Source organism: Notamacropus eugenii, chromosome X (assembly GCF_028372415.1).
Source record: "Notamacropus eugenii isolate mMacEug1 chromosome X, mMacEug1.pri_v2, whole genome shotgun sequence".
Classification (NCBI taxonomy): Eukaryota; Metazoa; Chordata; class Mammalia; order Diprotodontia; family Macropodidae; genus Notamacropus; species Notamacropus eugenii.
The window spans coordinates 43,105,570-43,119,093 of record NC_092879.1 but is presented as its reverse complement, the minus strand read 5'-3'; the positions used below and the strand labels follow the sequence as shown (position 1 = coordinate 43,119,093).

The 13,524-nt window shown below is 39.3% G+C and overlaps 1 non-coding gene across 1 annotated transcript; it reads left to right on the top strand.

Moving 5' to 3' along the window:
• Positions 1–1,090: 1,090 nt before the first annotated feature.
• On the top strand, positions 1,091–1,194 carry LOC140516491 (U6 spliceosomal RNA). The gene has a single exon (XR_011971380.1). It is a non-coding gene; the product is annotated as a U6 spliceosomal RNA (small nuclear RNA).
• Positions 1,195–13,524: the final 12,330 nt, after the last annotated feature.

The following is a 13,524-nucleotide window of genomic DNA, read 5'->3' as shown; positions in this document are numbered from 1 at the left end:
CATGAGGGACCTAGGGAGGCAAGTGATTTATTCAAGGTCATATAACTATTAAGCATCAGAGTAGAGATTTCCCATCAGGCCCTTTGACTCCAAAATGAATACTCCAGAACTACCACTAGGAATTGCATCCCTAAATTTGAAGTCCTTCCCCACTCCTCCACTCCCTTCCTCCCTCACATACCCAGGTAGGGCTAATATTTTCTAATGCTTACTGGTCGGCTTCCCTTTTCTAGCCAAATCTATGGATGTAAGCTGATCAAAATCAGTATTTAATTAGTTCATTGCCTGGATACTTGTCTGGCCCTGATCAGCAATATTGCAAAATTGCAGGGCCTCAGTTGAGCATTTTGAACTTGGATGCCATCAGGTGGTAGGAGGAGGTCCCTAGGTCATCCCACCAGGCTCTCTGCACTCCATTATAATCCAGGCAAGCCCCTCAACTTATTAGTGGGGATTGTCCAAACTTGTGTCCTACCCACCCCCCATCCCCATCCCCAAGACAATATTACCAGTGCTGGCCAGGCTCCAAGGCTACCCAGTAGAAGTGGTCTGTGTAGCAGATTCAGTACTGATAGTTCTAGCTGGAGTCCTGGGAACAGGTAGTACAGGATTCAGGAGGAGGACAAGGAGGAATCAATGTTCTTCAGCCCCTTGAAGAGGGTACAGGGTGAACTTGAAGCAAGATTATGAGAAAACATTTTCTTAGCTACATCTTTCTTCCATATATGACCTTTATTGCTGGGTCACATAGTCATTTTTAGCTCCTCAAGTTCAGATCATTCCCCTCCAAGTACTCCCTAACTTACCTCTGGGGTTTCTTACCTCATCTCACCTTCCCCCCCACCCCCAGTAGTTTTCTTTCCTTGCTTTCCGATACCTGAACGTGTCCCTTTGAGGTATGAGTGATTGATGGTCTCCAAACTCTCTCAGAGGCATTTGTATTTGGAAAATTAATTTGTTAAGGAGAGATTACAGGATAAATAGCCCAGTCACCTCATATGGTATAAGGACTGGCCATAAAGACAATTACAAAAATAGGCCCAGGTACTAGACTCATAAATGGGTAGAGAGAGTAGGTACAGTAGAAAATATGCTCACATCAGCAGCACATATACTAAAATTGGAACAATACAGAGAAGATTAACATGGCTTCTGCAAAGAATAATGTGAATTTGTGAAATGTTCCATATTTTTAGGTGAAAATTAAAAAAACTGAAACTAAAAAATTAAAAATAAAAAATACAGTGTCCAATTCCAAAACAAGACTCAAGGAACAGAGGTATACATAGCAGGAGAAAATTCATACCAGGATATGGGGACCAGTAACATAATATGGTACTAATGCTGGTATCCCCATAACAGGGAACTGGGAGCAGCTCTGTAACAGGATTCTGGGATCCCTACATAAATGATAAAGAGACCATGGGCATTAGCAGGTATCAGAATCAGAGGCATAAATCTGTAGAGAGGCCACATACATGAAGGAGCGAAGTGACTAGGGATTTAAGAGTGTATAGTGGCTAGGCACAAAACAGGGTACAGGGACAAACCACATGTGAAAATATGAGATCCAGAAACCTCCCAGAATTCATAGGTCAACAAAGTAACAGGACTAGGGGACTAGCTATAACCCAAGATGCAGTAGGCAACCACATTACAGGGGGGAGGGAGAGACCAGCACCCTGGCATATCAATGGGCATAGGGAGCAAGTATATACCAGGACACAGGGCATGATCATATAGAAGAGTACAATGATCCCTTCATGCTGGAAAGTCAGTGACACCATCCTACTTCTGATTTCCTCATGCATGAGATTCCTCTGGACTCTGCCTTTCCATTGGCCAGGCCCTAGGCCTGGATACTCTCCCTCCTTATATCTGCCCCCAGGCCCCAGCCCTAATATCTCCTCTTTAGATGTCTGTACTTCCTACAGTCACAGAGTATATGTCTTGTGTCTTGTGTTATTTGCAAATTCTCTTCCTCAATAAAATGAGAGCTCTCTATGGGGTGTCATCCACACATATGAAGGAGGGAGGTGTTTTTGCCTTCCTTTGTCATCCCAATATTTAGCACAGCGTCCAGCACATTGTAGGTGCTTAAGAAATATTTGTTGACCAGTACATACCAGCATGCAAGAGCCAATCACATAACGAGGTATAGGAACCTGGTAGGCACCAGGGTACAGGAAACAATCACATAACAGCACATGGGGATGGAAGATAGAGAGGGTACTTGGACAAGCAACAGAACAAGAATTTAGAGACCAGCTTCATAAATGAATACAGAGACCAGGGACATCAGAGCATCCAGGGACCAGATATGGACCAGGATTTAGGGGCTAACCATATAATGGGGTATAGGGATCTGGTATGTACTAAGCTACGGGAAAGAATCATCTAACAAAATACAGGGATCAGGTAGGAGTGATAATAATAATTTTAAAGATTCTTTAAGGTTTGCAAAGCACTTAAAGTATATTAACTCATTTGATCTTTACAACAACTCTATGTGGTAGGTCCTATTATTATGTCCATTTACAGCTGAGGAAACTGAAGCTGATATCAATCAAGTGACTTGTCCAAGGTGACAGAGCTAGTAAGTGTCTGAGGCAGGATTTGAACTCAGGTCATCCTGACTTCTGAAGCTGATATCAATCAAGTGACTTGTCCAAGGTGACAGAGCTAGTAAGTGTCTGAGGCAGGATTTGAACTCAGGTCATCCTGACTTCAAATTTTATACTCTATCCATTGTGCCACCTAGCTGTGTCCAGATACATGAAATGGCTCAAGAACAAAGCATGTATGAAATATTTTAATATTTTTCCCCAATTACACATAAAAACAATTTTAACATTCTTTTTTTTTTTTTTTTTCAAATTTTGAGTTCCAAATTCTCTCTCTCCTTGCCCTTCCTCCATATTGAGAAACAAGCAATTTGACATAGGGTAATTATATGTATTCATGCAAAACACATTTCTGTGTAAATCATGCTGTGAAAGAAAACACAGACATAAAAAGTTCCAAAAATAAAGAAAGTAGAGAAAAAATATGTTTGATCTGCATTCAGGTTCCACCAGTTCTTTCTCTGGAGATGAACAGCACCTTTCATCATAAGTCCCACAGGATTATCTTGGATCATTATATTACTGAAAATAGCTGAGTCATTCATGGTTGATCATTATACAATATTGCTGTTACTGTAGACAGTGTTCTCCTGGTTGTTCTCACTTCACCTTGTATCAGTTCAGATATGTCTTCCCACATTTTTCTGAAACTATCCCTCATCCTTTCTTATAGTGTAATAGTATTTCATCACAATTGTAGACCATAAGTTTTTCTAGGCATTCCCCAGTTGATGGACCTCCCTTCAATTTCCAATTCTTTGTCACAAATAAAAGAGCTGTTATAAATATTTTTGTACATATAGATCCTTTTCCTTTTTGTTTTTTAATCTCTTTGGGATGCAGATGTAGTAGTAGTATTGCTTGGTCAAAGGGTATGTATGGTTTTATAGCCCTTTGGGCATAGTTCCAAATTGCTCTCCAGAATAGTTGAATCATTTCACAACTTCACTAACAGTGCATTAACATCTCAAATTTCCCACATCCCCTCCAATATCTGTCATTTTCCTTTTCTGTCATAGGTGTGGAGTGGTGCCTCAGAGTTGTTTTAATTTGTATTTCTCTAATCAATGCGATTTAGAGCATTCTTTGGGTATGTCTAAAGATAACTTTGATTATTTCATCTGAAAACTGCCTATTCATATCGTTTGGGCATTTATCAACTGGGAAATGGCTCTTATTTTTATAAATTTGACTCAGTTCTCTATATGTTTGAAAAATGAGACCTTTATCAGAGAAACTTGCTATGAAAATTTTTTCACAATTATGATTACTACGTATTACCTTCCATCTTATTTCTTCCCATTTATTCTATCTCTTCTTTGACCCTGTCCATCTTCAAAAGTGTTTTGCTTCTGACCACTGACTTCCCCAATCCACCCTCCTTTCTATCAGCACCCTCCTTCTCTTCTCCCTTTCCTCTCCTACTTTCCTATAGGATAAGATAGATTTCTATACCTTCTGGAATGTGTATGTTAAGCCCTCTTTGAGTCAATTCCAACGAGAGTAAGCTTTTGTATCTCCTTTTCCATGTGGTCTATTCTGCTTTTTAAGGTGTTCTCTTCAGTGGATTTTTGTACCTCTTTTTACCATTTGACTGGTGTTACTTTCTTCAGTATTTTGTGCTTCCTTTACCAAGCTGCTTTTTCATGATTTTCTTGCACCACCCTCATTTCTTTTCCCAATTTTTCCTCTACCTCTCCTATTTGATTTTGAAACTCCTTTTTGAGCTCTTTCAGGAATTCTTTTTGGACCTGAGACTAATTCACATTTTTTTCTTTTGGATGTAGTAGTTTTGACTTTGTGGTATTCTTCTGAATTTGTTTTTTGATCTTCCCTGTTACCATAATAACTTTCTATGGTCAGGTTCTTTTGTTGTTGTTGTTTGCTCATTTTCTGGCTTATTTCTTGACTTTTAATTTTGTGTTAAAGTTGGGCTCTGGTCCTGGGGATGGAAGGGGCACTACTCCAAACTTCAGGGTTTTTGTGCAGCTGTTTTTAGAGTTAGTTCTGAGAGTCTATAAGTTTTCAGTTCTCCCAAGGTGGTATGATCTAAGGAGAGATGTGCTTACTACTCTCCTGACCTGTGCTCTGGTCTGTGAACAGCCACAAGCATTCTTTTCCATTTTGGAACTGGAACCAGGGTCCCCACTCCACTGTAGCCCCAAACTCTGATGTACTAGTGCTCTTCCTCACCCTGGAACTGCAACCCAGAGGATCTGTGTATGAGCAATGCAGCAGAGTACTGCTCTCATTGCCAGCAAACGGAACCCTGTAATCTCCTGACCAGTTATTAGATCCCCTTACCATCTGTGAACTGAGAGCTCAGGAAACCATTACTGCTGATTCAGTTGCCCCCAAGGCCTATCTTACCAGGACATTTCCTGTGCTGGACTGTGCTTCACTCTTACCCTGGTACCACAGAGCTTTCCTGCCAGCCTTCTAAGTTGTCTTGGTCTGGAAAGTTGTTTCAACCCATCCTTTTCTGGGTTCTACCACTCCAGAATTCATTTTGAGGCATTACTTAAAATTGCTTGGAGGGAAGTTTGGGAGAGCTCAGGTGAGTCCCCACCTTTTTGCTACCATCTTGGATTCATCCCTTGTCCATTTTCAAAGAGGATCAGTGATATCACAGGGTGATGTCCTGACTCATGTGTGAATTGAATTTAAGTGAGGCAATGTTGTGCAAAATTATCAGCCTCACTCTCTCTTCCGGAGTCATCAAAGTTCAGTAGCAGGGCAAAAGTCAAGATGACTGGCAATGAACCCAGGCTGCAGTGGATGACTTTGCTATCTTCAATGTCTGATCCAGCTGTAAGTGCTCCACAGCACCTGCTGCAGTTACCTTCATGGACATGGGAACAAGTTATTCTCACCTGCCCATTACTCTGAGGAAAGTCTTTACAAGTTTGGGGTAGACATCCCCTAACTCACCAACAGGTTTAAGGCCTGTAGGTTACCCTCAACCTGGTTTAACCTGTCTGCTGATGTGGCTTTACTGGGGTGTGGCTGCTGCACATGTTACAGCTTCTTGGGGCCATGGGTGAGAATTGAATGCCAAGTAGACACCAAAGGTGGATAAGCAGCCCTGAAAAGGACTCAGCAAGCCCTCACTCCAGTGGTGCTAGCCATTCTTGAAGACCCCATAAGCCTTGCGCCACTCCCCCAATTTTAGAATGCTTCATGAATTTGTATGTCATCCCGATAGAAAGGTAAAGGATTCAGAGTGCAGAAGGAAACATCTCTCAGTCTCTGTCTCTCAGTCTCTTTGTTTCTGTCTCTCTCTCCCTCCCTTCTTCCCTCTCTGTCTCTTATACCTACATATAAATGTATATATATGTATGTATATATTTATTTTAAACATGACCAATGTGGAAGCTTGACCACAGTTGTTTGTACCAAAGTTTGTTTTACTTTTGTTCCTTTTTTGGGGAGAGAGGAGGAATGAGGAAGAATAGATTTTTGGTGATTAAAAAGTAAAAAAAAATAAAGATGGGGGACTTTAGCGTGTTTGTTGTGTGAAGAAGGTGAAGCAATAGGAAAGATACTTTAGTGGAAAGAGAAAGGCACCAGAACTGATAGCTCAGGTGTTGCTGACCTGAGGTCCAAAGACACCGCCTGCCAAAGACTCCATAGATACATTTCATGGGATCTATGAATTTGGATGAGAAAAAATTATATTCTTATTTCACCCCTTTTAAAGGGTCCTACACCTACAATGAAGGTCTCTTACATCTTCCAACGCATGCCTTTCAATGGAAACTTTCCATACTTGGGGATTGGGGTAGGGTGAGATATTGCCAGAAAATATGAGACAGGCTCGTGGTACCAAAATATTCTCAGCACTACTTGCACTACTTGGAAGGTGGGGGAGCAACAAAATGGAGACAAAGTGGGTGCCCATTGGTTGAGGGGCCACTGAACAAGCAGAAGTATATGGACACAATGACATATTATTTTGAAATAGTAAATAGTACATATGAGGAATTCAGAGAAACCTGTACTGAATGGTCTGAACTAGTGAGGCGTCAAGCCAACAGAGGCAGAAGACAAAATGCCCAGTGCCCACAATCGGGTAGTCACAAACAGTGTTGAAGGACTTCAGAACTCAGCTGTCTAGGGAGTGCCTTTCTCAGCTCTGGTGAAACACACCTCTTTCCTATCAGTTCGTTTTATTCCGACAAAGCACATTATAACCCTTTCATGTCTACCCATCCTTTGCAGGAGGGATGATAAGGAGGATCTCTATTTGTTACATTGGGCTACTCAGGGAACTGGACAAGAGCTCAGGTTTCTTGCCATCCCAGGGGCCTGAGCCTCACAGCTTTAGTCAGTGGGACCCAATCAGGAGTTAGCTGAATCATTCTAGCAAGCCTTGTCCAGTTGCCTGGGAGATGCCCTAGTCCAAAGACATACCTATCACTAAAACTCATATTTAAGCCCAATTAATTAAGTGATTTGGGGGAGTAAAATCCCCAAAGACCAGGGAAGGTGCTTGGAGGTGAGGAGAAATGCTAGGGGAGGTAAAGACAGAAGAAAGGGAGGTAGGAGAGCACCAAAGATCAGAAACCATAGATCTCAGTGTATTCTCCTAGGGGATGGGAATTGAACTCAGGATATTACATTTCGGAAAACATGATCCAGACCAAAAATACCTCACCTCTTCTTCTTCCTAAGAAAACAGCATTTTAGGAAACTGACCAGGGCCTTATTTGTGTTAATAAACTCAGCCAGAGAGCTGTGATTACCAGTCATGGGGTCACAATCTCCCCTATACAGCACCTCTGGTTGGCTTAAGAAATTCTCCCCATCAGCCTTCTGTTCTATTTACTTGAATGTAAAAAGTCACCGCAAGGCCCTTTGATGGGCTATGGATTCAAGATAGGACATCACAGAATCCAAAGGCTTAGCATCCAAAGAGGAGATGCCAACGGTAGTGAGTATACCTATGCTAAGCCTCAGTTGGGTCCTGAGCCCCTTCCAAGCCAACTTGCCTTGCCTACAGCAAAGCAGCATCCAAAGCCCATTGACACCTCTCAAGCTTTTCCCATCTATCCCAAGCTCTAGCTGAGGATAGCTGGCAGGCACTGCATTCTGAGGTCACTCAGAGTTATGATGACCTGTAAGCAGTGACCACAGTGACCAAGCTGCATGAATAGAGGCCAAACTGTCCTTTTCAGAAGTGATTTCCACACCTGTTCTGTCTAGCTTAAGCACCATTTTTGGGCAGAAGTGTTTAATCAGTCAGAAAATAAAGTTGGTTTAGAATAATGGAGACCAGATGGCACCTGAACTCAAATCCTGAATCAGACACTTACTAGCTATGAGACCTTGGACAAATCACTTATCCTCTATGAGCCTCAGTTTCCTCATCTGTAAAATGGAGACAATAATAGCACCTACCTTTCCGGGTATGAGGATCAAATGAGATAATATATGACAAGTGTTTGGAAATGCTAAAGTGCTATATAAGTTTTAAATATTATTATGATTAAAGGCTTCACCAATAGTCTGAGTACATTTCAGGGCTGCAACCTTCCCCATTCTATTTGACCTAAGTGTGATTATTTATTATAATAATTTTTATTTTGTGCTATTCTGTCCTTGACAAACAACAAAAAATATAAGCATTTCCATATACAAAGAAGAAGGGAAGAGAATGCTACCTGAAACTACAAGTCCCAGTTGCCTAGAGTATGACATTTTTTTCAAAAAACATATAGGAGCATGGATAGAGAGAGTGTGGAATCAGAGGGTGGAGTAAAAGTTGGCGTTCCTGCCTAGGTCTCCTAATATACCTCCTCCATAACAACCTAGAAAACTCACCAGACCAAGTTCTGATTGGGAAAACCCAGAAAAATTCACAATGTGTCATTTTTCTAGCCCACCACAGCTTAGGAAGACAGACAGAGAGGTCTGTGGGCAAAGGTTGGCCAGGAGTGCCAAACAGTGGTAACAGGGGCCCAATGGAAGCATTCCAGTATCTAGGGATGGCAAAAGTGCCAGGACAGGAAGCTCTAGAACAGAAGAAGATCCCAGGGGACCCCTGAACTAGCCCGGAAGCAAGAATGGGTACAATATTACCTAGTTTGGGGTCATAGATTTAGGGTAGAGAGGAGTGACTTTGATTGAGTGTAGAGGCCTTAGCTGAGGACAGAGAACAAAACACATTCCACAAACTTATCTGTGACTCTGAGCATGGGAGCAGAGCAGTGATTCAGTTCTAACCTTTAGCCCAGCACATGTATGCAGTGGAAAAACCAGGGCAAAAGACAAACCCCAAAGGCTATCTAGCAGTTCAGTTGCTCTGAACTTGCAGAATATTTTATTCGGCTAACAGCAACTGAGTCCAGTGGCAGTTGCCTGAAACTCAACCAAACAGTCTAACAGATCCAAAACTGGATCAAGAGTTTGCAGAGCTCAGACCAGAAAGCCAGTGAACAGGTATTTCTTCCAATCACGTCAATTTGGAATAATATTTTATTTTTTCCCAGTTGCATGTAGAAAACAATTTTTAACGTTCATTTTTAACAATTTTGAGTTCTAAATTCTCTCCCTCCCTTCTTCCCCTTCTCCCTCCCTGAGATGGTAAACAATTTTATACACAGCATCACACCAATTTGGAAGCACCAAAAACTTTTAGGTCCCCAGAATGAACTGTGCCTACAGCAGAAGGATGTAAAAAAGACAGAAGCTCAGGTCAAACTTTCCATCCTTTCCACCCTCACTCCCACCCCCAAGAAGTGAGAAGTGCTCAGCATTAGCATAAGGTTTGAAATCAAGAAGCAGACTGAAAGAATGAGCAAGCAAAGAAAAGAAACTGACTATAAAAAGCTACTATGGTGAGAGGGGAAGCTCAAGATACAAACTCAGAAGAAGAGAATGACTTGATCTACAATCAAATCTTCAAATAAAAATGCAGATTAGACTCAAGACCAATAAGAATTACCAGAAGAGTTAAGGCAAATATTAAAGAAATATTTTTTTTTAAAAAAGAAAAAAAACATTTAAAAACCAAGAAAGAATGGTAGAGTTAAAAGTGGAAAAATGGGAAAATAAATAACTAACCAAGAAAGTTCTGAAAAGAAAATTAGCAGCTTGGTAAAAGAGGTTCACAATCTCAATAAAAAAATTTCTTAGAAATTAGATTTGGCTAAATGGAAATTAATGACTCCATGAGACACTAAGAAATGTTAAAACAAAGTAAAAAGATTAATAAAAGAAGAAAATATGAAATATCTGACAGGAAAAAATTGTAAACTAGATTGAGGAAAGATAATTCAAGAATCATTGGTCTACCTGAAAGCCAAGAATTCAAAAAAAGCCAAGAAATCATATTTCAATAAATCATTAAAGGAAAATTGCCTAAATATCTTAAAACCAGGGAACAAAGTAAAAATTGAAAGGCTCCACCAGTCACTTCTTGAAAGAAATCCCAAAATAAAAACTCCCAGAAATAATAAAGCCAAAATCCAAGGAGAAAATACTGAAAACAGTCAGGAAGAAAGAATTCAAATATCTTGGATCCACAGAAAAAGATCACACAGGATTTAACAACTACTACTATAAGGGAGTGGAGGGCTTAGACAATGATATTCTGGAAGACAAAGGATCTAGGATTACAACCAAAAATAACCAACAAAGAAAAACTGAATATAATTCAATAGTGGAAAAAGTGGATATTTAATGAAGTAGAGAACTTTCAAGCATTCCTGACAAAACAAACAGAGGTGGACAGAAAATCTGATACTTAAACACTGAACCCAACAGAAGTGTAAAAAAGTAAATAAAAGTGAGAAATAATAAGGAACTAAAAAAAGGTTAAGTTATTTACATTATTTTATGGGGAGGTGATACAGGTAACTCATTAACACTTTATCATCAAGGGTCTTAGAGAGAGTGAAATTCGACAGATAGTCTGAGTGGGATTCTGTTGTGTTTAGATAATCTCAAAAAGGAATGGAAGGGTCTGGAAGAGAAGTTCACCGGGAAAGGAAGAATGGGGAAAATTATCTCACATAAATGGGACACACAAGGAAGAGTTTATATAATGGAAGGGGATTGAGGGGCATTAGGAAATACAAACCTCATTCTCATCTGAACTAGTTTGAGGAGGGAAGAATGTACATACACACACAACTGAGTACAGATATTCATCTTACTCACTAGGGAAATAGGAGGAAAAGAGATTAAGAGAAAGAAGATGGTCACACTTAACAGAAATGACAAATGTTAGAAAGGATGAGGGAAAACAGGTACACTAAATAAACTGTTGGTAGAGTTGTGAACTAGTCCAACCATTCTGGAGAATAATATGGAACTATGCCCAAAGAGTTACAAAACTATGCATACCTTTTAATCCAGCAACACCACTACAAAATTTGTGCCCCCAAAAGATAAAAGAAAAATACAAAGTACAAAATAGATAAATAAAAATATAAAGTAAATAAAAAGTGCCAAAAAATTTTAGCAGCTCTTCTTGTGGTGGCAAAGAATTGGAAATTGAGAGATGCTCATCAACTGGGGAATGGATGAACAAGATGTAGCATATGATTGTGATGGAGTACTACTGCGTTATAAGAAATTAGAAGGGGGATGGTTTTAGAAAAACATGGGAAGACCTATGCAATTGATGCAAAGTGAAGTGAGCAGAACCATGAGATCACTGTTCACAGTAATAGCAATGTTGTAATTATGATCAGCTGTGAAAAGACTTTGCCGCTCTAATCAATACAGACAATTCCAAAAGACTAATGATGAAAACCTGCTATCCGCCTACAGAGAGAGAACTTCACTTTGAGTGCAAATTGAAATGTAATTTTCACTTGCTTTATTTTTCTTGCTTTTTTTGTGGTATGGCTGATACAGGAATATATTTTGCATGATTTCACATACATAATCGCTATCATATTGTTTTCCTTCTCAGTGGGTGGAGGAGGGGTGAAAGGGAGAAAGAGAATTTGGAACTTAAATTTTTTAAAAAGAATGTTAAAAATAAATGAATAATAAATTTAATTTTTAACAAAGAGAAAGGGGTTTGGGGAAGAAGAGAGGGAAGGTAGATTGACAGAGGCAGTGGTAAGAAGCAAAAGAAACTTTTAAAGAAGGGGCAGAATAAATAAGAGAAGGGTAAGTATAATAGACCAGGATAGAAAGAAATACATAGTTAGCAATCATAACCGTGAATGTGAATGGGATGAATCAACCACTAAAGAGATTGCCCTCAAGGTCAGATCTGATCATATCTCTCACCTACTCAATAAACTCCAGTACCTCCCTATAATCTCTAGGATCAAACAAAGTATGCTATTTGGCATTCAAAGCATTTCACAAACTAACCCCCTGCTGTCTTTCTAGACTTCTTACTCTCTGTTACATACTCTAATCCTGGCCTTTTTTGCTAATCTAGGAACAAGACAATCCATCTCATGGATCCTGGCATATTTCTCTAATCATCCCTGGGATGCTCTCCCTCCTCAACTCCACCTACTGACTGCTCTGCTTTCCTTTAAGTCTCAACTAAAACATTATCTTTCACAGGAAGCCTTTTCCAACTCCTTTTAATTCTAGTGCCTTGTCTGTTGATTATTTCCTATTTATCCTGTGTATAGCTTGCTTTGTACATATTTGTTTGAATGTTGGTTCATTAGATTGTTTTTAATTCAAAATTTTAATTTTCAGTTGCAAATTCTTTTCTTCCCTGACTCCCTGGCCAACCCATGGAGAAAGCAAGATATACGATACTCATTATACATATGGAAACATATAAAACATATTTCCACATTAGCCATGTTGTAGGAAAAAAAGAAAGAAAAATAAAGATAGAGAAAAGCAATATGCTTCAATTTGCACTTCTAATTCTTCACTTCTCTATCTAGAGGTAGAGAACATTTTTTCATCATGGGTCCTTTGGAATTGTCATGGACCATTGTATTGATCAAAGTTGCAAACTCTTTCACAGTTGATCATCCTTACAATATTGCTGTCACTACATACATTGTTCTCCTGGTTCTGCCCACTTCATTTTGCATCCATTCATATGTCTTCCTAGGTTTTTCTGAAACCATTTCCTTAATTTCTTATAGCACAACAGTATGCCATCACAATCATATACTACAACTTGTTTAGCCATTCCCCAATTGATGGGCATCTTCTCAATTTCCATTTCTTTGCTACCACAGAAAAAGTTGCTGTAAATGTTTTTGTACATATAGGTCCTTTTCTTTCTCTTTGATCTCCTTTGGATATCGCTCTAGTAGTGTTATTGCTGGGTCAAAGAGTACAATTTTATAGCTCTGGGGGCATAGTTCCAAGTTGCTCTCCAGAAAGGTTAGAACACTTTACAACTCCATCAACGGTGAATCAGTGTATCTATTTTTCCACATCCCCTCCACAATTTGTCATTTTCCTCTTCTGTAATAACAGCCAATCTGATAGGTGAGAGGTGGTACTTCACAGTTGCTTTAATTTTCATTTCTCTAATCAATAGTGATTTAGACAATTTCTTTTGTATGACTATAGATAGCTTTGATTTCTTCATAGAAAAGCTGCCTGTTCATACACTTTGACCATTTATCAGAGAATGACTCGTAGTCTCATAAATTTGACAACGTTCTCTACATATTTGATATATGAGACCTTTATCCAAGAAATTATCTATAAAAATTTCCCCCTAATTTCCTGCTTTCCTTCTAATCTTGACTATATTGGTTTCATTTGTATAAAACATTTTAATTTAATGTAATAAAAATTATCCACTTTACATCTCACAGTGCTCTATCTCTTGTTTATTCATAAATTCTTTTCCTATCCATAAGTCTTGTAGGTAATATATTCCATGTTCTTCTAATTCATTTATGATATCTCCCTTTATATCTAGGTCATGTATCCATTTTAATCTTAT